Source organism: Bos javanicus, chromosome 4, assembly GCF_032452875.1.
Source record: "Bos javanicus breed banteng chromosome 4, ARS-OSU_banteng_1.0, whole genome shotgun sequence".
Lineage (NCBI taxonomy): Eukaryota > Metazoa > Chordata > Mammalia > Artiodactyla > Bovidae > Bos > Bos javanicus.
Genome location: NC_083871.1, coordinates 12,850,508 through 12,877,495, shown reverse-complemented (window position 1 = coordinate 12,877,495; position 26,988 = coordinate 12,850,508). Strand labels below are relative to the sequence as shown.

General features: G+C 37.6%; 1 protein-coding gene and 1 long non-coding RNA gene across 13 annotated transcripts in view; one reads left to right on the top strand and one right to left on the bottom strand.

Annotated features, from left to right (window-relative positions):
- The window catches only part of PPP1R9A (protein phosphatase 1 regulatory subunit 9A), a 349,529-nt gene that overhangs the window by 240,108 nt on the left and 82,433 nt on the right, over positions 1-26,988 (bottom strand). The gene's annotated exons all lie outside the window — the stretch shown is intronic.
- Positions 1,447-26,988, top strand: LOC133245843 (uncharacterized). Its single transcript, XR_009735782.1, has 3 exons — positions 1,447-1,935; positions 3,490-3,532; positions 26,812-26,988. It is a non-coding gene; the product is annotated as an uncharacterized LOC133245843 (long non-coding RNA).

The window sequence follows — 26,988 nt, the reverse complement described above, 5'->3', positions numbered from 1 at the left end:
CTGCGATTCATGGGGTCGCAAAGAGTTGGACACAACTGAGCGACTGAACTGAACTGAACTTACATATATCAATTAACTGCTATTTGTTGATAATAACAGTACAGCACAGTACTGGTACAGCAAGACAAAAACAAGTATAAGTGGGACAGAACAAAGAACCTGGAAACAGACTCATATAAAAAGTTGATTTAGGGCAAAAATAGCATGTGATGGAAGTAGAAAAAAGAACAGTCTTTTTAATAAATAACGTTGGTACAATTAGATATCCATATAGGAAAAAAATTTAATTGTATCTTTCACTCACATTACCCATAAAACAACAACAAAAACTTCAGGTGGATATGAAGGCCTTAAGGTTGAAAGACAAAACTAAAAAGCTCTTAGAATAGAGGAGAATATCTTCATAATCGCAGAAGAGGGGAAAATTTCTTAAACAGCACACTAAAAGCATTGACCAAAAAGGAAATAACTGATAAACTTAACTAACTTAAAAATAATAAACTGTAGTTCAACAAAAAACTTAATAAAGAGTGAAAACGAGTGGCATAGGGTTAGACAAGATACTGCAACTGATACAAGCAACAAAGGGTTTCCAGTCAAACTTTAAGCAGAAATTCTGCAAACTGATGAGATAGCACACAGAATGAAAAAATGAACAAAGAACTGCAACATGTACTTAAAAATAGGCTAAAGTAAAGAACAAAGAGGACCACTGAGGGATACATATTAAAAAAATTTTTTAATAATTTTATTCAAAAAGAAACAAAGTACTTCCATGAAACTTAGGGAGAGTGATAACCTGCAAACATTAAAATGACTTCTGAGTCAATGACAATATTCTATTTCTTCATGTGGGAGGTAGTTACATGGGTATTTATGTTATAATTAATACTGTATAATTGTTTTACATGCATGCAAGCATGCTAGGTCGCTTAAGTTATGTCCGACTCTGGGCAATACTATGGACTGGAGCCCATCAGGCTCCTCTGTCCATGGGACTCTCCAGGCAGGAATACTGGAGCAGGTTGCCATGCCCTCCTCCAGGGGCACTTCCTGACTCAGAGATTGAACCCACGTCTCATGTCTCCTTCTTTGCAGGTTGGTTCTTTACCACTAGTGCCACCTACCAAGCCCGTAATTGTTTTATATATTTTAGTGTATATGTGCATGCTCAGTCACTCAGTCGTATCTGACCCCTTTGCAACCCTAAGGACTGTAGCCCACCAGGCTCCTCTGTCCATGGGATTTTCCAGGCAAGAATACTGGAGTGGGTTTCCAATTCCTCCTCCTTTTGCGTATATATTTTGTAATAAAAGCATATTTTCTTACGTGTACTGAAAGAATTTAGGTGACAATTTCCCAGATATTATACCAAAAATAAAGATTCTCCTTAAAAACGTCATCTGGAGATTCAGTGTTTCCTCATTTGGTTGTTCCAGAGTCAGACTGGCCTTCGTAGGTCATTGATTGCTTTCTCCTGAGAAGGCTGCATGGAAGAGGGATCCTTTGGACTGGGTCTTAAGGGGTAGGTTTAGGTATGGGCAGACTGGAGAAAGGATTCAACTGGTTTTACTAATCCTACTGTCATTTTGATAAGTAAATCCTCATGAGTGACTTTGCTTCCCTGGATGTCAAGTTTTCTCATTAAATTAAAAAAAAAAAAAAAAAGGATTATGCTGCAGTAAAAATTCAAGTATTCAGTTTTCTCCCCCGGTGATATGCTTTCAAAATACACATGTTTGAGAAGAAGTCCATAGACCTGCCCATCCATTAACTCTCACTGTGCTCATTAGCAGCCAAACTACAGAGGATACCTTTGGCTGGCTATGCAGGAAAAGTGACAAGCCGTATTTCTGACCCAACCAGCATGAACAATGAAGTTAGACACATCAGAAACCAAGAAAAATTCTACGCCTCAGTTACCCCAAATTTCAGGTAGAAACAATAACTTTCATGCTACATATCTTGAAGGCCATGTATCTTAATTGTTGGTAAAGTGATTTGAAGAAGACAAACTAAAGAGAGCTATTGCTTCTTAACACAAAATAGGATACAGTAGAAATAACTTGAGACAGATGTGCTGCTTCAAGCACTGGGCATTTATTTTACCAGCTGGGTGACTGATCATAGATGAGTTGGACCAAACTGGTTAAAATCATTTAAGGTTTTTTTTTGCCCACTCTATGATTATATGTAAATTAGCCCTTCCAAAACTATATGCTATCTAGGGTTCCATGCTCTATTTTAAACAGGTTTTATGACAAAGCTAATGAATAAAAATTCAATATTATAACTAAGATAAACCAAAATCATCAGTTTCTGAAAGGACTTAAAATAACATTTCTTTAAACAGTTTTCCCAGAGCATATATTTCTTTCCATTTATTAAAGCTAACACTTTACATATACTTTGCTAAAAATGCAAGTAATGTTATATTAAGTTATACCTACAACTATCACTACGACTGATTAAAGAGAGTAAAAAGGATGAATGAGTTTCCATAAAAAACAAAAATCAGGTATAATGAATCCAGTTTTAGACACTCACCTTTAGCTAAGCATGCATGTTCAACCATCACATACAGGTTTCTGTACTACCTGGCCAACAGTTGAGCTGCTGTTTAACAGAAGACCCAAGTTTCATCTTCCCACACAGGCTGCCCAGTCTCCTCAGCCAGATCCCCTGCACGGCCAGCTGCTGAAACTCCCAATTCCACAAATAAAGATCTAAGCCCTAGTAGAACAGGATGTCCCCCGGACATTGTTCTAGTCCCAGCTCCCTGGTGCCTAGGCCGTACCAGCTGTTAAATACTTAGAAAGTCACTCTTGGGTAAACCAGGAGTAAGTAAAATGTTTCTTTTGCACGCTAAAGGGAAAACAAGAGGTAAAGTGGGTCTGACTCACCAAATTTTACTATTTCATTGGCTGAAATTACTGATTACTGGCAGCTTTATGTAGATAGACAGCCAGAGTCACTCTTTATCCTTTTCTGGGTTACCACATCTCTCAAATTTGCTGTCATTACAGTAACAAGAAGTTCTAACAAGAACTAACACTTTGACAAGAAAATTCTGCTAAACTAAGTACAAAGTATTTGCCTCTAGGAAATCAGACAGTTAAAAGTATATTGTCAGTATATATATTGAAAGTATATTTCTTTTTCTAGTCTGAATCTGTGCAAAAAAAAAAAAAATATATATATATATATATACACACACACACATGGTTACAAAAATGGCTTTTGAGGAAACGTATTAAAATACAGTTTTTCTCCAACCACAGTCTCAGAGGAACTTAACAGAATAGTACCTACTGGTTATCTAAAATACCACCAAGTGCAAAAAGGTTATCATTCAATTCAATTTACTGATTAAACAGTGAGTTAAGATAAATGACATTGAATATTTTAAATAAGCTTTTTATAAATATTATAATTCCTCATTTGGAGCTGACCATTTATCTTGAGATGTATGTTATCTCTATTTCACAGATGAGAAAATCAGGGCTCTGAGACACTGCCCACTACTCATCTGGTAAGTAATAGAGCTGGATTTGAATACTGAAACACTGACATTTGCAAAGAGTACTAGCAAAGAGATAAGCACAGTGTACAGCACAAAAGAAGCCTAAAGTGTTCCCTAAAGAAGCTTAAAATTCTAACTAAAGAACAAGCCAGAGAGGTAACATAAAGAGGAGTCTATGGGGTCATTATGGGGCTCAAAACGTACTGTCATTACTGTATTCATCCTACTACTTACTCAGGCTCCTGAGAAGCAGTGGAGGTAGTCCCAGTGCTCCTTTCAGCCATGATGCTCAGGCTCGGAGTACTGTCACTTTAAGACCATAACACAAAACTACAGGACAAGTACCAATCATTTAATACACTAAATACCAACTAAATTGGTAATGCATGTCACTTCTGATTCAGCAAAGTATGCATCAGAAATCAAACACACATCCAAATAATTTTCAAAAAAGCGAAGAACTAATGAGTAAGATAGAAAACACATACTTCAAAACAGGATTTTCTTCCCTAAGATTTGCGAGATAAAATTCTCACTTAAAAATTAAGTCCAATAATTTTAGCAGTAGTGCTTCCCTGGTGGCTCAGATGTTAAAGCATCTGTCTGCAATGCAGGAGACCTGGGTTCGATCCCTGGGTGGGGAAGAGCCCCTGGAGAAGGAAATGGCAACCCACTCCAGTACTCTTGCCTGGAAAATCCCATGGACGGAGGAGCCTGGTAGGCTACAGCCCATGGGGTTGCAAAGAGTCACAAATTTTAGCAGTAGAATGTTATAAATCTGCTGTACCTAATAGCTCTTCACTGAGCTTATTAAGGACAAAAAACTATTTCACTTTATAAACATATACACATGGCTTCTTCTATAACTTCTTTTTTTAAATTTAAATTTATTTATTTTAATTAGAGGCTAATTACTTTACAATATTGTATTGGTTTTAACATACATCACCATGAATCCACCATGGGTGTACACGGGTTCCCCATCCCGAACCCCCTCCCACCTCCTTCCCCATACCATCCCTCTGGGTCATCCCCGTGCACCAGCCCCAAGCATCCTGTATCCTGCATCGAACCTGGACTGGCGATTCGTTTCTTATGTGATATTATAAATGTTTTAATGCCATTCTCCCAAATCATCCCCCTCCTCCCTCTCCCACAGAGTCCAAAAGACTGTTCTATACATCTGTGTCTCTTTTGCTGTCTCGCAGATGGTCATCATTACCATCTTTCTAAATTCCATATATATGTGTTAGTATACTGTATTGGTGTTTTTCTTTCTGGCTTACTTCATTCTGTATAATAGGCTCCAGTTTCATCCACCTCATTAGAACTGATTCAAATGTGTTCTTTTTAATGGCTGAGTAATACTCCATTGTGCATATGTACCACAGCTTTCTTATCCATTCATCTGCTGATGGACATCTAGGTTGCTTCCATGTCCTGGCTATTATAAACGGTGCTGTGATGAACATTAGGGTACACGTGTATCTTTCAATTCTGCTTTCCTCGGTGTGTATGCCCAGCAGTGGGATTGCTGGGTCGTATGGCAATTCTATTTCCAGTTTTTTAAGAAATCTCCACACTGTTCTTCATAGTTGCTGTACTAGTTTGCATTCCCACCAACAGTGTAAGAGCTTCTATAACTTCTTAAGACTAAACAGGCCTTTTGGGCTCCCTTCAATCACTGATGACCAAACAGTCAGTTATCATTTCAATTTGCATTCTATCAAATTGCTTAGAATCCTAATATCATAAGTTATTGCCTGATATCTATTAATTCAATCACAATTTTCTAAATCAAAACCTGGCCTACTTCCTGGTAGGTTCAAAACCTGATTAATTTCCAGAATACAAGAACGTTCCATTAATACAGAACTCACTAACAACAAATATAATAATAATAAATTTTAACTGATATTTTACCATCTTTTCAAAATTGGCTTGGCCATCCAAGAAACACTTCCTTACCCTACAGAAAAGATTTGTGGCCAAGCAGTGTGAAAAAGGAAAGTATTTGGTGCAGAGAATACACAGAGCCTCTATATATTAACATTCTATCAATGCTACAGTGTCTAGGATGTAGTCTAGAGCTTACTTACTCTCTAAAAGGCAAAATACATTAAGTGAGGCTCTTCAAACAGAGAGGCCCAGCTGAGACATATGCACCAAAAACAGGAGCTCTGTTTTCCTTGGCTTTTTAAAAATAACTTCTGAGAATGACTTCTGAGACCAACCCACAAATAGACTGTTCACAGTGACCTTCTTGTTCGTCCAAGCATGGCCCAGAGAGTGAAACCACAATGTTCGGTCAGTAAAGCTATCTCCCTGCTTCAGGCTCCACTCAAAGAAAGTGTTCTATCAGTGCAGCCCTGGCACAAGCAGCTTCTGTAGGCGTTCCATCACCGTCACCAGGGAATGTCTGTCCATGGAACTTATATGTATTAAACAAGATGTTCTTTGTGTAACGAGTATATTAGAGTAAAACGTAAAAGCCTATTCTAAGAGCATTAAACTTCAAAAAGGTATTTTTTTCTTAACATAAAAAAACCTTTTTTTTTTTTTAAATTCTCCACATACATGCTCCATATTCTATTCATATATTCTTTCTCCTATCCCTAACAAGGTTACCTAATACCCGTTTCATCACATGATTTCTCATAAAATCTCATCTAGTTTACTACATGTCAGCATGTACAACTGCATTAATAACATATTAATAAAATTTGTTTCTGTTAGTTTTAAGATTTCTGGAGCAAAGCATTGAGATTGTTCTAAATCACTCCAAAGACACAGTAAGCAGTGTGAATTCACTTCTATATAACAAAAATTCATTTTTCTTACATTTCACTTATACTCCTGATTATAAATACTAGCTAATCCAGACAAAGACTGGATTTTCACCTTTGGATAGTTGTTTTCTAGTTGTCCAATGAGATTACCAGATTGGTCTAAATTTATTCAATATATTATTTGAAAGAATTAACATGAATTCTATGATTAGATATTCCTGATCTCTCTACAGTGTTCTCTTTGAAGTGAGTTTGAATCCCAAAAGACCAATTTATCCACAATTACAGTTACAGAATTTCAGTTAGGAGAATTGCTACTGAGAATCTATCCAAAGAAAACAAAAATTCTAACTTGAAAAGATACGTGCACCTTCATGTTCAATGCAGCACTGTTTACAACAGCCGAGACATGGAACAACCTAAGCCTCCACTGACAGATGAATGCATAAAGAAGATACAGTACACACACACAATGAACTATGACTCAGTCTCTCTCACACACACAAACCCAGAATGAGATCTTGCCCACTGAGATAAATTTTAGTTCCAATTTCTCCACTCAACGTATTAGCGATTTCGTTCAACTTTGCAACTCCATGTAGAGTCTGACATAGACTTCCTGATTTGGGAGTGACCCAATTCATTACAAAACAAAAGGTGGAACAGAGTTAAAGAAGGAGCTCTTTCCAAGGTGACACTGATTCACATAGTCTATTCTCTTTTAGAATCTTTAGCCAACTTGCTGTGAATTATTTTAAGTGAACAGTTAACTCCCTCTAGTAAAACAGTCTTTAAATGTTAGCCCTCATAATGCCTGTTGTTCAGTAGCTAAGTCGGTTCTGATTTTGTGACCCCATGAATTACAGGATGCCAAGCTCCCAAGACCTTCACTCTCTCTCTCAGTTGGTTCAAACTCATGTCTATTGAGTCAGAGATAATTCCTAACTATTAGTACTTGTGTGATTAATAAAGTTTAATTGGATGAAATTTTTAAAATTAAGGAATTAAAAGAAAAGGAGTTGGTTATAGAAGAAATAGAGATAAACGGAGAAGAACATCTATATGGTGATTACTGTTGAAACATTATTGTAGGTTTTAACTTGATTGCTCAGTTTTTAAAAAATAAAAACATAAAACAGCTTCTTTGCCCCTACAATTAGTTCACAAAACAAGACCACAATCATCAGAATTTCCTAGAAAAGGAAGTCATATTCACTTTGAAAGAGATCAAGCTTGCCAAAATTTTTCAGATGCTTTTACTTGTAAGATAATCTAAAAATCAACCTCATAAAAGAATGCTTTATTGTAATTCCACATTTAAAAGTATAAAATTAATTTTATATGCTTAATTCAGATATTAATAATTTTTGTTTTAAATTTAACATAATCTTTAGCATGAGGTATTTTGGATGAAATATGCTGATATGAAAAATATCTTTAGAAAAAGGCTAAATTCTGAAAAGCAGCATTGTTATCTTAAAAAAAATTCAGACCAAGTGTTAAGAGAATTCTATTCAAAGAGGAAAATTCTCTTCTCAGACTGCATTTCTGTCAGGCATATCACTCAATTCATCATTTTTATCTACTAGCTATGTGCAATACTGATATCAATGGAACTTGTATATTTTTACAGACAAATAACATATACAACTAAACATAAAACATCAATATAAGAATATTGTATCATTAAATCTTCCAGCTTATGTTCAAATTTTAAAAATATTATTATAGCAACAGAAGGCAGCTCAGAATGAACTTCTTCAAATCTCCCCCAAAGTCTCTGAAATATATATGTATACAATGTTTATCAATGAGAGTTATTGAAAATAAAATACTATGATCACTCTGTAATTTGATGGATTTCTTCCTGATGAAATAGTTTTAACTTTCAAAAGAGCAGCATATAAAAATTTTTTTAAACTAGGTATTATGATTATATATTTTAAGATAAACCAAAGGAGAAGACAAGAAAAAAAACTATTGCAAGACTTACTAACTACAGGAAATACCAGTGTTGCTCAAGGTACACTGTCAATACTGGGTAGCCACACTAAAAGACACAAGTGTCAACATATGTTATACAGCTTGACCCTCCTGCTGCTTGCTATAAATGTAGTATGAGTGGAATTCAGTGACAGAAACCAAAAAAAAGAAAAAGTAAAAGAACAAATTCCCTTTCATTTAAAAGCTGAGATAGTTATCAAAGTTGCAAAGAACACAATGGGAGAAGCTCAGAAATGAGATGGCACTTAAAGCAAAAAGGTACAAAATTAAGTATCTCTAAACAGCCTTTGATATTAACATTCTTGGAACTGTTACAGCACATATAGTACCAAAAATGCTAAATATGTTTGTATAAGCTCTGGCATGGGCAGGTTCTTAGTAAAATTTATCATTCATTAAACAAATGATTTAATATAAAGGTCTTCTGTTTTTCCTATGGTCAAACAACTTCCTGGCCACCTGACCATGCCTATAAAACCCTGAAGAGCCATTTGCCCTATCTGGTAAGGAGCACTGCTTTCCTCCTAGGCCATTCTGCCCTCTAGCCTTCACTTCACCTAGCCAGACTACACTAGGGAGCTATATGTCATGCACACAATTCCAGTCTCTTTATACCTAAGTAACCAGAATTTTTCAAACTTCACCCATCTATGAATATATATATTGGGGGATATATATAGATATATATGCATCTCCCATTTCAATTGGCTCTTGATGATTCTAAGCTCCCAGTCATTTGACCAACAACTCTAAGCTCTACCTGCTTGACTGCCAGAAGCCTGACACCTGGCAGGATGGCACGAGAAAGAAGTTTCCATTTTTCTCGGGAATCAAAAGGAACACATGCAAGAGTTCCTGGATGGACTAATCCTGATTTCTACTTCCCATCACAGGTCATCCAGATCCAGCCCTGAAGGGTCTAGAGATGTGGTAATCAAAGAGGGGCCCACAAATTCCCTAATAACTCCCCACTGGTAGCACTGGAAAACAATCACATCTTGTTGTCAAGAGGTAAGGATCTCTGCACACCTGAATACTAGAGGGCATTCCTTGTCAAGACAGTAAGCAGCATCCTCTTTCTTTGGGGAAAGAGTCTAAGGAAGAGTCAAATCCATTCTTCCTCAGTCTGCACAGGGGTATGTGTGACCATTAAACCAAAGGAAGAACAACAGACTATGAGCAGAATTCATTTGTCACTTCCAAATCATTGCTTTTAGGAAAGGACAGATGACTCTTCTACACCCTGACCTCTTCTACCATCTGGATAACAATGAAGTTTATGATGGGGATAGTAACTCCATGAGATGCAAGAAGCCTCAATTTCTGAATTAATGCTTGCCAACCTGAAGCAGCCACAACTATTATGTAACAAGGAAATAAGCTTTACTGAACCAGCCATTAAATTTTTGGATTTGTTACTGCAGACAGGGGCTTCCCTGGTGGCTCAGATGGTAAAGATTCTGACTGCAATGCAGGGGATCCAGGTTTGATCCCTGAGTCAGGAAGATCCCCTGGAGAAGGGAATGGTATCCACTCTAGTACTCTTGACTGGAGAATTCCATGGACAGAGGAGCCTGGCAGGCTACAGTCCACGGGGGCACAAAGAGTTGGACATGACTGAGTGACTAACACTGTCACTGCAGACTACCCTAACTGAAACAGGATCCCACAGTAAGGTTAATACTCTCTCAACCACTGTTCCTTTTTGCAATCTACTCTACAAAGAAATATATCAAGAAATCTATATGGAGTCTCTATGGAACATCTTTAAAGCTCACATATATATACAATGCTACCTGTGGGGAGATTTCTAGTAGGTTTTCCATTCCCTAGAAATCCTTTATGTAAATCAGAATGCAAATAGTAAAATAGACGGTGTAGTACCATCAAACTACACCCACCAAAGGCATCGGCCTTTTAACTGGGTCTCAGGGACGGGGGAGCCTGGTGGGCTGCCGTCTATGGGGTCGCACAGAGTCGGACACGACTGAAGTGACTTAGCAGCAGCAGCAGCCTATTATACCAATCATCTAATTGGACCCTCACAACAAAACTGTGAAATAGATATTATCCCTATTTTACAGAAAGAAAAAACTGGAACAGTTTCCATAACTGTATAACAGACACAAATGGAAAACTAAACGTGGAATTTAACACTGTTTTAATAGATACCCAAAGCTAGCTCGTTTATTTATATAATACTTGGATTAGACTTCCAAGTTTTCCTAAACTTCTCCAAGTATTTACATATTTGTTGGTATACACAAGCTATAAAATAAACATTTCTTCATAGTATAATTGGGCCTTAAAATAAAGTCACTATTGCAATTCAGTAAAAATTTATTGGGCTTTTATTCTTACATATTATATATAATTAGGAGGCACACGTGTGTGATTCTCAATCCGACTTTTGCCCCCCACAGGACATTTGGCAATGTTGGAGACATTCATGGTTGTCAAAAATGGGGGAGGAAAATACCACTAGTGGAGAAGAACAAAAACACTGCTAAATATCCTCCACTACACGAGAAAGTCCCTTCGAACAAAGAATTATCTGATTCAAACATCATAGTACATAGGTTAAGACACCCACCTTAGAGTAATTTACAATCTAGGGCAAAACTCTATACTCCAGTGAAGCCCCTAAAATTTAGGATGACCATTTCAATTAAAAAGATGGCTCCAAAAAGACGCAAGGGTAGACCAGATATTAAAAACACATACACTCACACACACACATACCTATTAGACCTTGAAACTGTGCTTCTCCAAGGATGACAGGAGGCTGTGGTAAGATAACTAAATAGATGGAGGAGCAAACAAACCCTGTCAGACCTCAGGCAGCCCACATCAGAATTGAGAAGGGGCAGGGTTCTCGAAATTACTCTTTAAAATTAAAATCAGGACTTCCTGGCAGTCCAGTGGTCAAGACTCCACACTCTCAATGCAAGCAGCACAGGTGTGATCCCTGGTTGGGGAGCTAAGATCCCACATGCCACATAGTGTAGCCAAAAAATTAAAATGTAGTCACTTTCATTTTTTCTCAAAGACCTACTTGAAGGCACTATCCTACTAAATGAAAAGTGAATTTCCTGTGTTGTAAAAATATTTTTAAACATCAGTTATAATAGGTTGTGGACCTTATTCAGGGCCTTCTTTCCAAAGGAGCATCAAAATGGTTAAGACCTCAATTTATTTTCTTCCTTATGTTAACTGCAAACTGGAACAAATGACTCAGATCTCTCAGTGGGACTCTTGGTAAAATCTGACCAAGAAGGCTAATACAAAAATATTAAGGCATGAAAAACATAGTTAAAAATCTCTCCATAAACATATCAGTAAGTTTTTTTATAAAATTATAATCTATAATAAAGATGCCAAAAATAAGGCTAGATTATTTCTAAGGGCCTCTTCATTTCTGGTCCCATCACTTCATGGCAAACAGATGTGGGAAAAATTGAAACAGTGATAGATTTTATTTTCTTGGGCTCCAAAATCACTGCGGGTGGTGATTGCAGCCATGAAATTAAAAGACACTTGCTCCTTGGAAGAAAAGCTATGACAAACCTAGATAGCATAATAAAAAGCAGACACGTCACTTTGCCAACAAAGGTCTGTCTAGTCAAAGCTATGGTTTCTCCAGTAGTCATATACAGATTTGAGAGTTGGACTATAAAGAAGCCTGAGCACCAAAGAATTGATGCTTCTGAACTGTGGTGTTGGAGAAGACTCTTGAGAGTCCCTGGGACTGCAAGGAGATCCAACCAGTGCATCCTAAAGGAAATCAGTCCTGAATATTCAATGGAAGCGCTGATGCTGAAGCTGAAGCTCCACTACTTTGGCTACCTGATGCAAAGAGCCGAGTCATTGGAAAAAACCCTGATGCTGGAAAAGATTGAGGACAGGAGGAGAAGGGGGTGACAGGATGAGATGGTTGGATGGAATCATCGACTCACTGGATATATAAGTTTGAGCAAACTCCAGGAGATAGTGAAGGACAGGGAAGCCTGGCATGCTGAAATCCATGGGTTTGCAAAGAGTCAGACACAACTAAGCAACTGAACAATGACAACAATTTCTAAAACTGTATGTATGATTCTACACATCAATATTTTGTATATCTTTAGGTGAGAACAATGTTAGATAACAGAAAAAAAAAAACTAATTTTCTTATTAACATCTGTTCAGCGGGATTAAAGGAATTCTCAAATATTGTGAGTTGCTAAGTTTATAGCAGTTATTTATATAGGCTGCTACAAATAAAACCAGGACATTTTTCTGAACCACAGATCTTAAAGAAATTCGGTATTGACTTTTCTGGTAGATGTTGACCATAACCAGATGCTAGTATATAACATTTTACAAAATATATGATCCTAAAATGATCTGAAATTTGAGTTTCTGAAAATAAAAGGTTTAAACTCACTAGGTGAATAATTTAAAATTATCCCATAAAAATTTTTACACTATGATTAAGTGTTTTGAAATGCGAGTAAACTAGTATGACTCTGAATGGAATTCTCTAATACGTTTATCTCTGTGACTACATGTGTTGGAATGTTTTAAAATCATATTTAAACTCTTATAAAAGCTTATTATAAGAGAAATACTCAACACTAATGTTTAAGACATTATTTTTTTAACTGTTATTCTCTATAAAATTAATTCATAGATTATTCACAAATCGTCGGCTTTACTACATCTTTAATAAATTGTGAGGGCCTTCCTAGTGGCACAGATGGTAAAGGATCTGCCTATAATGCAGGAGACCTTAGTTCCAACCCTGAGTTGGAAAGATCCCATGGAGAAGGGAATGACTACCTACTCTAGTATTCTTGCCTGGAGAATTCCATGCAAAGAGGAGCCTGGAGGGCTACAGTCCACACAGTCGCAAAGAGTCGGACATGACTTAGTGATTAACACTTTTAATAAACTGTAAAAGATTACTGTATTCAGCCCTATGGAGAAAACTGTAAGTGGATTATATAATATAATTACAAAGCAAAATAAGTGGTAAGAAGAATGAAAAAGTTAAAAAGTAAATAAATGATTTCATCAAAATGTAAAACATTTAATTTTTGTTGAGGATACAGTAGTGAAAAAAAGAGATAAAATCCCTGCCCAGATGCAGCTTAGAGGCTAGTGGACTAGAACATAATGAGCAGAATGTACATTCTAGCATACTTTACTAACAAACGAGTGTATGTTTCCATAAAAATTAATTGCATCATCCCTGTTCTAGGAACATCAAGAATCTTTCCCCAGTTGATTGGCAAACAAAAAAAAAAAAAATAGATTTCTTCCTTTCCACTGGAAAACACCCATCAGATCTTTGGTACGATATATACTGTCATCAGTGAGAAAGAATCACCATTTCTGGGGTGTTCTCCTTCCTTCAGCATGGCAGTGTGCAACAGGATATGTTGGATGAAATGAGTGTTTAACAAATTAACTCCAAGGTGGCAATATCTAACAGTATACCAGTTAGACTATATACTCCTCTGGGTTGGGAGAAAAAAGCTAATTCAGGCACAGAGTGTCCAGAATTGGTATTAACATGACAGATCTTTATTCTTCTTTTCAGAGGCTTTAAACAGCTCCATACACAAGGAATGCATTCACTAAATATGTACTCACAAATTAGTTAATTTAGATGTGCACAATAAAGTTTATATTAGAAAAGTTACAGACAGGGTAATAACAAAGTGATACAGAAACAGCATAATGACAAAGCAAGCTTTCTTTAAAGATTTTAAACCCTTCTCATAGATTTTTTTTTTTTTTTAAAGAGACACAATATAAGCCAGATGTGTCCTCTCTCTCTCTCTCTAATGGCTTTTTGGGGGGCTCACTTGTTGTTTTGAAATAATTTTCTTATAAAATTACCAGCGATTGCACTGCCATAGCTTAGCCAGAAAGCAAAAGGAATGACTGTGACTTCGCTGGTTTGAAGGGATACACACAAATCTGTTCCATTCACATATTTTTCTGACAGATTGCCTGATACCCATGGTACAGAAATTTTTTGTCCTAAAACGATGAAGAAAGCAGGAGACGGTCAACTTTTTACTCAAAGTCAAGCAAAACAAAAGCAGAAATAATCAGTTATTCCTTCACTTCCAGCAAGAAATGCCAGCACACTGCAGCATTCAACACCAACATTACTTCCAGTACTCGATAACAGCCCTGCTACATGGGGTGCCTTCACCTGCTCCCTTACCATGATCCCTTAAAATAAGCTAATGATCCAGGGCATCTTTTTCTTCCTCTTTCCCCTTCTGATTTTATATGAAGACAAAAGAAAATTAACCTGAATGCTTCCAAGGCAGTGGTTCTCATTCTAACTACATGTTACCTATGGAAAACACGATAAGTTTCCTTAAAAAAAAAAAAAAGAAATACCAAATGATCCAGCAATTCCACTAATAGGCATTTATTCAAAGAAAGAAAAAACACTAAATACAAAAAAATAAATGTATCCCTTTGCTTATTGCAGCATTACTTATCATAGCCAAGATATGGAAGCAAACTAAGCAACCATCAATAGACGAATGGATAAAGAAGATGTGGTATACATATACAATAGAATACTACTCAGCTATAAAAAAAAAGAATGAAAATTTGCCACTTTCAACACATGGATGGACCTACAGGGTATTATGCTAAGTAAAGTAAGTCAGAGAAAGACAAATACCATATGATTTTACTTATATGTGTGACCTAAAAAACAAAACAAATGAACAAAAAGAACAAAACGGAAGGAAGTTACAGATATAGAAAATAAATAGGTGGTGGCCATAGGGGCTTAGCAGCAGAGGCGTCAAAAAAAAAAAAAAAAAGGTGAGGTAGATTAAAAGGTATAAACTTCCTGTTGCAAAATGAATGAATCCATAATTATGTAATATGCTTGCATGGTGACATATTATAACTAGACTTACTGTGGTGATAATTTTGAAATGCATATAAAAGAATCACTATTCGAGGTCAGGGGCAGCAACCAGGAGGAGCTACCCCACGCCTGAAGCCAGGGGCGGCGGCAGGGAGGACGAAGCCCACATCCAAGGAGCTGTGGCTGCGTGGATGCAGGAGAGCCTAGAGGAGCTATCCCACATTGAAGGTCAGGAAGGGCAGCGGTGAAGAGATACCCCAAGCCCAAGGTAAGAGAAGCCCAAGTAAGATGGTAGGTGTTGCAAGAGGGCATCAGAGGGCAGACATACTAAAACCATACTCACAGAAAACTAGTCAACCTAATCACAATAGGACCACAGCCTTGTCTAACTCAATGAAACTAAGCCATGCCCGTGGGGCAACCCAAGATGGGAAAGTCATGGTGGAGAGATCTGACAGAATGTGGTCCACTGAAGAAGGGAATGGCAAACCACTTCAGTATTCTTGCCTTGAGAACCCCATGAACAGTATGAAAAGGCAAAATGATAGGATACTGAAAGAGGAACTCCCCAGGTCAGTAGGGGCCCAATATGCTACTGGAGATCAGTGGAGAAATAACTCCAGAAAGAATGAAGGGATGGAGCCAAAGCAAAAACAATACCCAGCTGTGGATGTAACTGGTAATAGAAGCAAGGTCTGATGCTATAAAGAGCAATATTGCATAGGAACCTGGAACGTCAGGTCCATGAATCAAGGCAAATTGGAAGTGGTCAAACAGGAGATGGCAAGAGTGAATGTTGACATCCTAGGAATCAGCGAACTCAAATGGACTGGAGTGGGTGAATTTAACTCAGATGACCATTATATCTACTATTACGGGCAGGAATCACTAAGAAGAAATGGAGTGGCCATCATGGTCAACAAAAGAGTCCGAAATGCAGTACTTGGATGCAATCTCAAAAACGACAGAATGATCTCTGTTCGTTTCCAAGGCAAACCATTCAATATCACAGTAATCCAACTCTATGCCCCAACCAGTAACACAGAAGAAGCTGAAGTGGAACGGTTCTATGAAGACCTACAAGACCTTTTAGAACTAACACCCCCAAAAGATGTCCTGTTCATTATAGGGGACTGGAACGCAAAACTAGGAAGTCAAAAACACCTGGAGTAACAGGCAAATTTGGCCTTGGAATACGGAAGGAAGCAGGGCAAAGACTAATAGAGTTTTGCCAAGAAAATGTACTGGTCATAGCAAACACCCTCTTCCAACAACACAAGAGAAGACTCTACACATGGACATCACCAGATGGTCAACACTGGAATCTGATTGATTATATTCTTTGCAGCCAAAGATGGAGAAGCTCTATACAGTCAGCAAAAACAAGACCAGGAGCTGACTGTGGCTCATATCATGAACTCATTATTACCAAATTCAGACTTAAATTGAAGAAAGTAGGGAAAACCACTGGACCATTCAGGAATGACCTAAATCAAATCCCTTATGATTATACAGTGGAAATGAGAAATAGATTTAAGGGCCTAGATCTGATAGATAGAGTGCCTGATGAACTATGGAATGAGGTTCGTGACATTGTACAGGAGACAGGGATCAAGACCATCCCATGGAAAAGAAATGCAAAAAAGCAAAATGGCTGTCTGAGGAAGCCTTAAAAATAGCTGTGAAAAGAAGAGAAGCAAAAAGCAAAGGAGAAAAGGAAAGATATAAGCATTTGAATGCAGAGTTCCAAAGAATAGCAAGAAGAGATAAGAAAGCCTTCTTCAGTGATCAATGCAATAAAAATAGAGGAAAACAACAGAATGGGAAAGACTAGAGATCTCTTCAAGACAATTAGAGATACCAAGGGGATATTTCATGCAAAGATAGGCTCGATAAAGGACAGAAATGATATGGACCTAACAAAAGCAGAAGATATTAAGAAGAGGTGGCAAGAATACACAGAAGAACTGTACAAAAAAGATCTTCATGACCCAGATAATCACGATGGTGTGATCACACAACTAGATCCAGACATCCTGGAATGTGAAGTCAAGTGGGCCTTAGAAAGCATCACTACAAACAAACCTAGTGGAGGTGATGGAATTCCAGTTGAGCTATTTCAAATCCTGAAAGATGATGCTGTGAAAGTGCTGCACTCAATATGCCAGCAAATTTGGAAAACTCAGCAGTGGCCACAGGACTGGAAAAGGGCAGTTTTCATTCCAATCCCAAAGAAGGACAATGACAAAGAATGCTCAAACTACCGCACAATTGCACTCATCTCACACGCTAGGAAATAATGCTCAAAATTCTCCAAGCCAGGCTTCAGAAACATGTGAACCATGAACTTCCAGATGTTCAAGCTGGTTTTAGAAAAGACAGAAGAACCAGAGATCAAATTGCCAACATCATCTGGATCATCAAAAAAGCAAGAGAATTCTGGAAAAATATTTATTTCTGCTTCATTGACTATGCCAAAGCCTTGGGCTGTGTGGATCACAATAAACTGTGGAAAATTCTGAAAGAGATGGGAATACCAGACCACCTGACCTGCCTCTTGAGAAACCTGTATGCAGGTCAGGAAGCAACAGTTAGAACTGGATATAGAACAACAGACTGGTTCCAAGGAGGAAAAGGAGTACGTCAAGGCTGTATATTGTCACCCTGCTTATTTAACTTATATGCAGAGTACATCATGAGAAATGCTGGGCTGGAAGAAGCACAAGCTGGAATCAAGATTGCCAGGAGAAATATCAGTAACCTCAGATATGCAAATGATACCACCTTTATGGCAGAAAGTGAAGAGGAACTAAAGAGCCTCTTGATGAAAGTGAAAGAAGAGAGTGAAAAAGTTGGCTTAAAAAGCTCAACATTCAAAAAACTAAGACCATGGCATCCGGTCCCATCATTTCATGGCAAATAGATGGGGAAACAGTGGAAACAGTGGCTGACTTTATTTTTCTGGGCTCCAAAATCACTGCATGTGATCACATGGTGATCACAGCCATGAAATTAAAAGACCCTTGCTCCTTAGAAGGAAAGTTATGAACAACCCAGACAGAATATTAAAAAGCAGAGACATTATGAGAGAGTAATTTCCAGGCAGGTTGATAAAAAGTCCAGGGGTCCCCAAGGAGAGAGGGGTCTGGAATTATCAAGGAGGACGAATGGACAGATTTTTTTTTCCTCTACATTCCTTAGGATTAGATAACAATAATGTATACTGCCTGAGGACAGTCTCTGCAATAAACCTTCTGGCTAATTCTGTTATCTTAAAATGTAAATTATGGGAGTAGGTCTGGTGAGGTCTTTACAACCTCCAGAAATTCTTTGGATTCTTTGGAGAATATAACTCCATTGCTAACACTAGCAAGCAGGTACTCTTTCTGCCCTCTTCTGATGCCTATGTCAGAAGCTTTCTCTATCTCCTTTATACTTTAATAAAACTTTATTACACAAAAGTTCTGAGCGATCAAGCCTCGTCTCTGGCCCCAGATTGAATTCTTCTCCTCCAGATGCCAAGAATCCTGGCATCTTTTTGTGATTAAGCAACAACCTTTCAATTACTTCACCAACAAAGGTCCGTCTAGTCAAGGCTATGATTTCTCCAGTAGTCATGTATGGATGTAAGAGTTGGACATTAAAGAAAGCTGAGCGCAGAAGAACTGATGCTTTTGAACTGTGGTGCTGGAGAAGACTCTTGAGAGTCCCTTGTACTGCAAGGAGATCCAACCAGTCCATCCTAAAAGAGATCAGTCCTGAGTGTTCATTGGAGGAACTGATGTTGAAGCTGAAACTCCAACACCTTGGCCAGGTGTTGCAAAGAGCTGACTCATTTGAAAAGACCCTGATTCTGGGAGGGATTGGGGGCAGGAGGAGAAGGGGACGACAGAGGATGAGATGGTTGGATGGCATCACCAACACAATGGACATGGGTTTGGGTGGACTCTGGGAGTTGGTGATGGACAGGGAGGCCTGGTGTGCTGAGGTTCATGGGGTCGCAAAGAGTGGACACGACTGAGTGACTGAACTGAACTGGAAAATCTCTTCAAGAAAAGTAGAGATACCAAGGGAACATTTCATCCAAAGATGGCCTCAATAAAGGACAGAAATGGTATGGACTGAACAGAAGCAGAAGATATTAAGAAGAGATTGTAAGAATACACAGAAGAACTGTACAAAAAAGATCTTCACGACCCAGATAATCATGATGGTATGATCACTCATCTAGAGCCAGACATCCTGGAATGTGAAGTCAAGTGGGCCTTAGGAAGAATCACTACAAACAAAGCTAGTGGAGGTGATGGAATTCCAGTTGAGCTATTTCAAATCCTGAAAGATGATGCTGTGAAAGAGCTGCACTCAATATGCCAGCAAATTTGGAAAACTCAGCAGTGGCCACAGGACTGGAAAAGGGCAGTTTTCATTCCAATCCCAAAGAAGGACAATGACAAAGAATGCTCAAACTACCGCACAATTGCACTCATCTCACACGCTAGGAAATAATGCTCGAAATTCTCCAAGCCAGGCTTTAGCAACATGTGAACCATGAACTTCCAGATGTTCAAGCTGGTTTTAGAAAAGGTAGAAGAACTAGAGATCAAATTGCCATCATCCACTGGATCATCAAAAAAGCAAGAGAATTCTGGAAAAACATCTATTTCTGCTTTATTGACTATGCCAAAGCCTTGGACTATGTGGATCACAATAAACTGTGGAAAATTCTGAAAGAGATGGGAATACCAGACCACCTGATCTGCCTCTTGAGAAACCTGTATGCAGGTCAGGAAGCAACAGTTAGAACTGGACATGGAACAACAGACTGGTTCCAAGGAGGAAAAGGAGTACGTCAAGGCTGTATATTGTCACCCTGCTTATTTAACTTATATACAGAGTACATCATGAGAAATGCTGGGCTGGAAGAAGCACAAGCTGGAATCAAGATTGCCAGGAGAAATATCAATAACCTCAGATATGCAGATGACACCACCCTTATAGCAGAAAGTGAAGAAGAACTAAAGAGCCTCTTGATGAAAGTGAAAGAGGAGAGTGAAAAAGTTGGCTTAAAGCTCAACATTCAGAAAACTAAGATCATGGCATCCATTCCCATCACTTCATGGCAAATAGATGGGGAAACAGTGGCTGACCTTATTTTAGGGGGCTCAAAAATCACTGCAGATGGTGAGTGCAGCTGTGAAATGAAAAGACGCTTACTCCTTGGAAGGAAAGTTATGACCAACCTAGACGGCATATTAGAAAGCAGAGACATTACTTTGCCAAGAAAGGTCTGTCTAGTCAAGGCTATGGTTTTTCCAGTGGTCATGTATGGATGTGAGAGTTGGACTTTAAAGAAAGATGACCCTGAAGAACTGATGCTTTTGAACTGTTTTGTTGGAGAAGACTCTTGAGAGTCTGTTGGACTGCAAGGAGATCCAACCAGTCCATCCTAAAGTAGATCAGTCCTGGGTGTTCACTGAAAGGACTGATATTGAAACTCCAGTACTTTGGCCTCCTGATGTGAAGAGCTGACTCATTTGAAAAGACCCTGATGCTGGGAAAGATTGAGGGCAGGAGGAGAAGGGGACGACAGAGGAAGAGATGGTTGGATGGCATCACCAACTCAATGGACATGGGTTTGGGTGGACTCTGGGAGTTGGTGATCGACAGAGAGGACTGGTGTGCTGTGGTTCATGGGGTCACAAAGAGTCGGACATGATTGAGCGACTCAACTGAACTGAACTGAACAGCGTAATATATCCTTAAAGTCTGTTGTAGAAAAAGTATTTAATGTGTGATATAACATAACGTACCTTTTGTGCTCAGGCTCAAAAGAATTGGACATGACTTAGTGAGTAAACAACAATAATGTTGTGTTATAGGAACCAATACAGCATTGTAGGTCAATCATACTTCAAAAACCAAAAAAAAAAACTTACAGAAAAAGAGATCAGGTGTGTGGTTACCAGAGACGGGGTTGGGTGAATTCGATGAAGGTGGTGAAAAGGTCCAAACTTCCAGTTATATATGATAAATAAGTACTAATGATGCAATGTACAACATTACAGAAATATAAATAAGACTGCTATACATTTTATACGGAAGAGAGTAAATTCTAAGAGTTCTTATCACAAGGGAAAAAGTTTTTCTATGTCTTTAATTTTGTATCTTTATGAGATGTTAAAGTTCACTAAACTTTTTCATGATATACACCAATCAAATCATTATGTTTACACTTATACAGTGCTGTATGTCAATATATATCAATTACCGCACTTACTCAGTGCTGTATGAATTACCTATGGAACCAACCATTATTGAGCCCCACTTCAAATCAGTAATATATCAGAATCTCTGGGGGTCTCACCATATTGGTAATTTTAAAAAGTGATTCTAAAGAAAAACCAGGGTTGAAAACCAAAGTTTTGATTAAAAAAAAAAAATCAGGAGACTGGGAGCTGCTTCCCCTTACTTTAAATTATTCCTATAAAAATTTATACAAAGATTAAGGTATGTCACCAAAAGAGAAACTTCTTGTTTGAGTACTGAGGGACCAAACAAATGTCATATTTTTGTTTCCTAATCAGAAAGTTTTCAGATTGAAGAAACATACCCTTTTAAAATATCATGGTTTAGTACATGGTAGACTTTAATTTCTAAATGATTTTGCTTAGAATCAATAATGAAGATTTTTTTTTTTTACCTAAAGTACAGGATAGTAACTGAGCAACTGTTTTGTAACAACTAACAGAACCAGGAAATTGTTATTTCCTTGTTCATTTTAGAGAGAGGCATGCACCTACATTTTATGCATGATTCTTCATATTAATAGGGACACAAAGTAATTACTCATGAGTTTTTCCTAACAGGTTTGAATCTGAAAACAGATTCCAATACTGAAAACAGAAGAAAACAATTGTCATCTTTAGTCACTAAGAATTATGTCTCACTAACATAATTACTAATGAATCCAAAAATAAAATAGAAATACTAACACTTTTAAAGGCAATCTTCTGTAGATTAGTTCTTATATACTTTTTAAACATGTGTCCTTTACATGTATCTGGTGGGGCTTTTTGATAAGCTACAATGACACTGGTAATTCTCCAATCATAAAGCCTCAAGATCAGCTTCCCATAGACATATACACTGGATACTACTGCAGTGTGGCTATTCACGGAATTATGAGGCTGGCCTCTTCTTTTCTAGACACAGATATTACAAGTATCACTGATGGAATGTAAATAAAGAGTAAATCAATGTATGCTTTCACTACAGTTTAAAGACATCAGAAGGGCACACACCATATACAGGCAAGTTAAATACCTACAATTCCATTCAATTAGTGAGTCTTGGGTTGAAAACATACCTGATTTCTTTCTGTTTCTGATCTGTTCTTCCTAGGAGATGGTATTTCTTCTTTCATATTTATTTCTGATCTTAGGCCGCATAAAAGCTTTCAACTCTATATTTTTCTCTTAGCTCTGGGTTCAAAATTCACAAATACATCTTCAGGTCCAAGCTATTCTCCTTGCCTTCACCTGAGTGTTCTTTCAGTGAAGATTCCTACATTCTCCTAACAGGCACCCCCAACAAGATTTTCCTTTCATTTTAGCCAACTAGCACCTTCCTCAGGTACCATTTTCTCGTGCCTTACCTAGACACCCATCCCCACTATCTCTCAACTTTTTTTTGCTTTCTAGAATCTACAAGTCTTAGATAGACTCCCATATGGCTCATAACCCTGACTTCTTCTTTGAAAGCCTTTTTAAGTGGAATATTGTATCAACACACTTCACTTGGTGTAGAAAGAAATTGTATTCTGTATTATTATAATTTTTGTAGTAATATTCATATACTTGAAATACTATACTCATATACTTTTAGCCACATATTTTTTTAACAGTTTGAAGCCTCCCCTCAACCATTCCCCAATGGTTTCAGTATGAAAAGCAGTTTTCACTTCCGCAAAGTATTCTGAAGAGCTAGCTAGTTCCTCTTAACAGATCAACATCAGTGTTTACCATAGGTGAAGCCACTTTACAATCACCACAGAGAGGGCACTTTATACTAAAGTTCTCTTTTCTAAAAAGCATGGCTTGTGAGGGACAAGTGAATGCTAAAACATTTCAAATAATTCTGTCAGTGATTAACATTTAGAACAGACATACCTGAATTAATGCCATCACTCAGAACACTAAAGTTTCCTTTGTTTGTTTTTGTTTCTCAAATGTGCCTCTGGAAAAAGAGAGCTTACTATCAGATTTTAATGACCTGTGCTGTCTTTAACACAAACTAGAAAACCTGTGATATAGGTACACTTCAGGTTTCAGAAGGCAATAAAAAGTAACTCCTTTCAAACTGATGACCAAAAAACACTAATCAAAAACATAAGGAATATGGAAAATGAAACACGATTAATACTAAAGAAATAAGGCTAACAAATAAAAACAAAATTTGTGTTTCAACTGATTTCAGTTCAGTCGTTCAGTTGTCTCCGACTCTTAGTGACCCTGTGGACTGCAGCATGCCAAGCTTCCCTATCTATCACCAACTCCCGAAGTCCGCCCAAACCCATGTCCATCAAGTCAGTGATGCCATCCAACCATCTCATCCTCTGTCATCCACTTCTCCTCCTGCTACCAATCTTTCCCAGGATCAGGATCTTTTCCAATGAGTCAGCTCTGCGCATCAGGTGGCCAAAGTATTGGAGTTTCAGCTTCAGCATCAGTCCTTCCAATGAATATTCAGGACTTGAGGACATTCCTTGAGGATTGACTGGATGGATCTCCTTGCAGTCCAAGGGACTCTCAAGAGTCTTCTCCAACACCACAGTTCAAAAGCATCAGTTCTTCAGCACTCAGCTTTCTTCATAGTCCCAACTCTCACATCCATACATGACTATTGGAAAAACCATAGCCTTGACTGGATGGACCTTTGCTGGCAAAGTAATGTCTCTGCTTTTTAATATGCTGTCTAGGTTGGTCATAACATTTCTCCCAAGGAGTAAACATCTTTTAATTTCATGGCTGCAATCACTATCTGCAGTGATTTTGGAGACCAAAGAAATAAAGTCTGACACTGTTTTACTGTTTCCCCATATATTTGCCATGAAGTGATGGGACCAAATGCCATGATCTTAGTTTTCTGAATGTTGAGCTTTAAGCCAACTTCTTCACTCTCCTCTTTCACTTTCATCAACAGGCTCTTTATTTCTTCTTTGCTTTCTGCCATAAGGGTGGTATCGTCTGACTATCTGAGGTTATTGATATTTCTCCCGGCAATCTTGATTCTAGCTTGTGCTTCCTCCAGCCCAGCATTTCTCATGATGTACTCTGTATATAAATTAAATAAGCAGGGTGACAATATACAGCCTTGACGTACTCCTTTTCCTATCTGGAACCAGTCTGTTGTTCCATGTCCAGTTCTAACTGTGGCTTCCTGACCATCTGATTTAAACCACTGCAAAAATCCCTCAAGGCATCATTTTATTCTCCTCATATTCATTGTGGGAGTCACACGACAATTAGATCTGTTAAAATCTCATAACTTGTTTCTTTTCAATGTATTATATGACACAAAGGTTCTTATTCCCTGGAAGATTTAATACCTTTTGACTTTCAACTTTTCTGCCTGTATATAAATGCTTATCACTGTGATGGTTATTCAGGATGAGAGGGGAAAAGACCAGTTCAAAAAGCTTCAAATTTTCTATCTCAAAAATGAACGATTTTTCTTTCAATAGTTAAAGGAACAGCTACATGAAGATCCAAGGCTTAATGATAATGCCGGCCAAGTTCTTGTTTACAACAGCCTTCCTGATTCAACTGCAAGCACACTTCCAAATCTAAACGATATGAGCCCCCTGAAACATATGACCTCCAGATGAAACTCCCATCAGTCAAAATTCTTATCTGTAAAACATCAAATTACCACAGCAGCAATAACAAATCTGGGAATCACTGTTTTCTCACCATCTGTTTATATCAGAAACAGATTATTGAGCTAAGGATGTCTTAAGACACAGGGCCCTAGACAAGAGAATTATGATGACATGATTAAACATATAAATATATATATCTCTCTCTCAAAATCAACCTCTGAAATTGTATTATCTCCACTGAGGACAGTGTCACTTCCTCATGATTTCCTTGAATCGAAATTGAAAGTCAGTTCTAATAAAAGTTAATGAAAGCAAATAGATTGTGTCACTTTTTAAAACATAATATCCAGAGACAGTTTAGAATCAGCAAAAAGAACACTGGCCTCAGAGTTCTGTCACTTAACTAGCTGTGTAACTTTGACACAGTCAATTAATCTATCTATATCACTTACTTTAGCTGGCTATCTACCTTACAGTGAAGCTGAGACAGCAAACAAGGTAACATGCATGAAAACCCTTCCCAAATTGCTCTTTTATAAATGTTAGTAATCAGTCCAAAAACTACAAATTTTATTCCCAATAGGTGATAAATTTTAACCTGGGTGAAGGTAAAAAAAATCAAATTTAAGTTATTTAGATGATAAGAAGAATAGACAGAAAAAAGCATCAAATACCACATTAAAAATATAGGACTTTTCCCTATTTGCAGGGCAACAATGGAGACGCAGACATAAAGAAAGAACTTGTGAACTACAAGGAGGGAAGGAGAGGGTGGGATGAATGGAGAGCGTAGCATAGAAACGTATACACTACCATATGTAAAATAGACAGCCGGTGGGAATTTGCTGTGTGACTCAGGGAGCTCAAACCCGTGCTCTGTGATGACCTAGAGGGGTGGGGTGGGGTGGGAGGCGGGAGGGAGGTTCAAGAAAGAGAGGACATATGTATACCCATGGCTCATTCATGTTGCTGTATGGCAGAAACCAATACAATATTATAAAGTAATTATCCTTCAATTAAAAATAAATTTTAAAAAATACAGGACTTTTTAAAAATTCTAATCAGTGTTAGCAAAGGAATGACTACTAAGAGATAGCACTAGAAGAGAGTGAACATATGTGGATGTAAAGCGTATTATGAAAAAATCCACATGAGATTATTACAGTCATGAAAAAATCACTTTTTCAAGATTTGCCAGGCCTGACCATGAGTGCAATGAAATGTGGTAGAACAGACTTCTTGTCTCATTCTACAAACACTTCCTAAACACCTATCATGTAAAAAACACTATGATGGGTGCGGAGTAAGAGTAAGGTAAGAGGAAATTTTCCTGCACTACTTATGGAAAAGCTGTATCACCATGGCATGTCTGGCCTTAATATAAAAATAAGGCAACTTGACTGGTTTTGCCAAAGAGTAATCAACTTCTTGCTCTGTAAAGTAGAACAGCTCAAATAGTTATATCATCAACAATTTGTTTTGAAATATCTTTTTGGGTTTAGTTCATTTGTTCAAAGGCAAATATTAATTGAGCCTCTAATAGTTACAATGGATGTGTCTCAAAGGAAATCTTAACTCTAAAATTATACCACATATAATATATATGTATAACTAAATTATATAATATAATGCATAATTATATAATATACTGTATAATGTATATAATATAATGTATAATTATATAATATAATGTATATAACCAAATTATTTGGTGTTTTCTTCTGAGTTCGTCTTTTCAGTAAGAAGGAGAAAATAAAATAGCAGCAACATTATTCTTCACTACTGAAATCTAGCTACAATTGGTAGACTGAAAGTGAGTGAATCTACTCTGCCTGTTCACCCCTCATCCAACTATGGTGACTGTCCCATTGCTACACTATAGACCACACTAATAAAGCAGTGC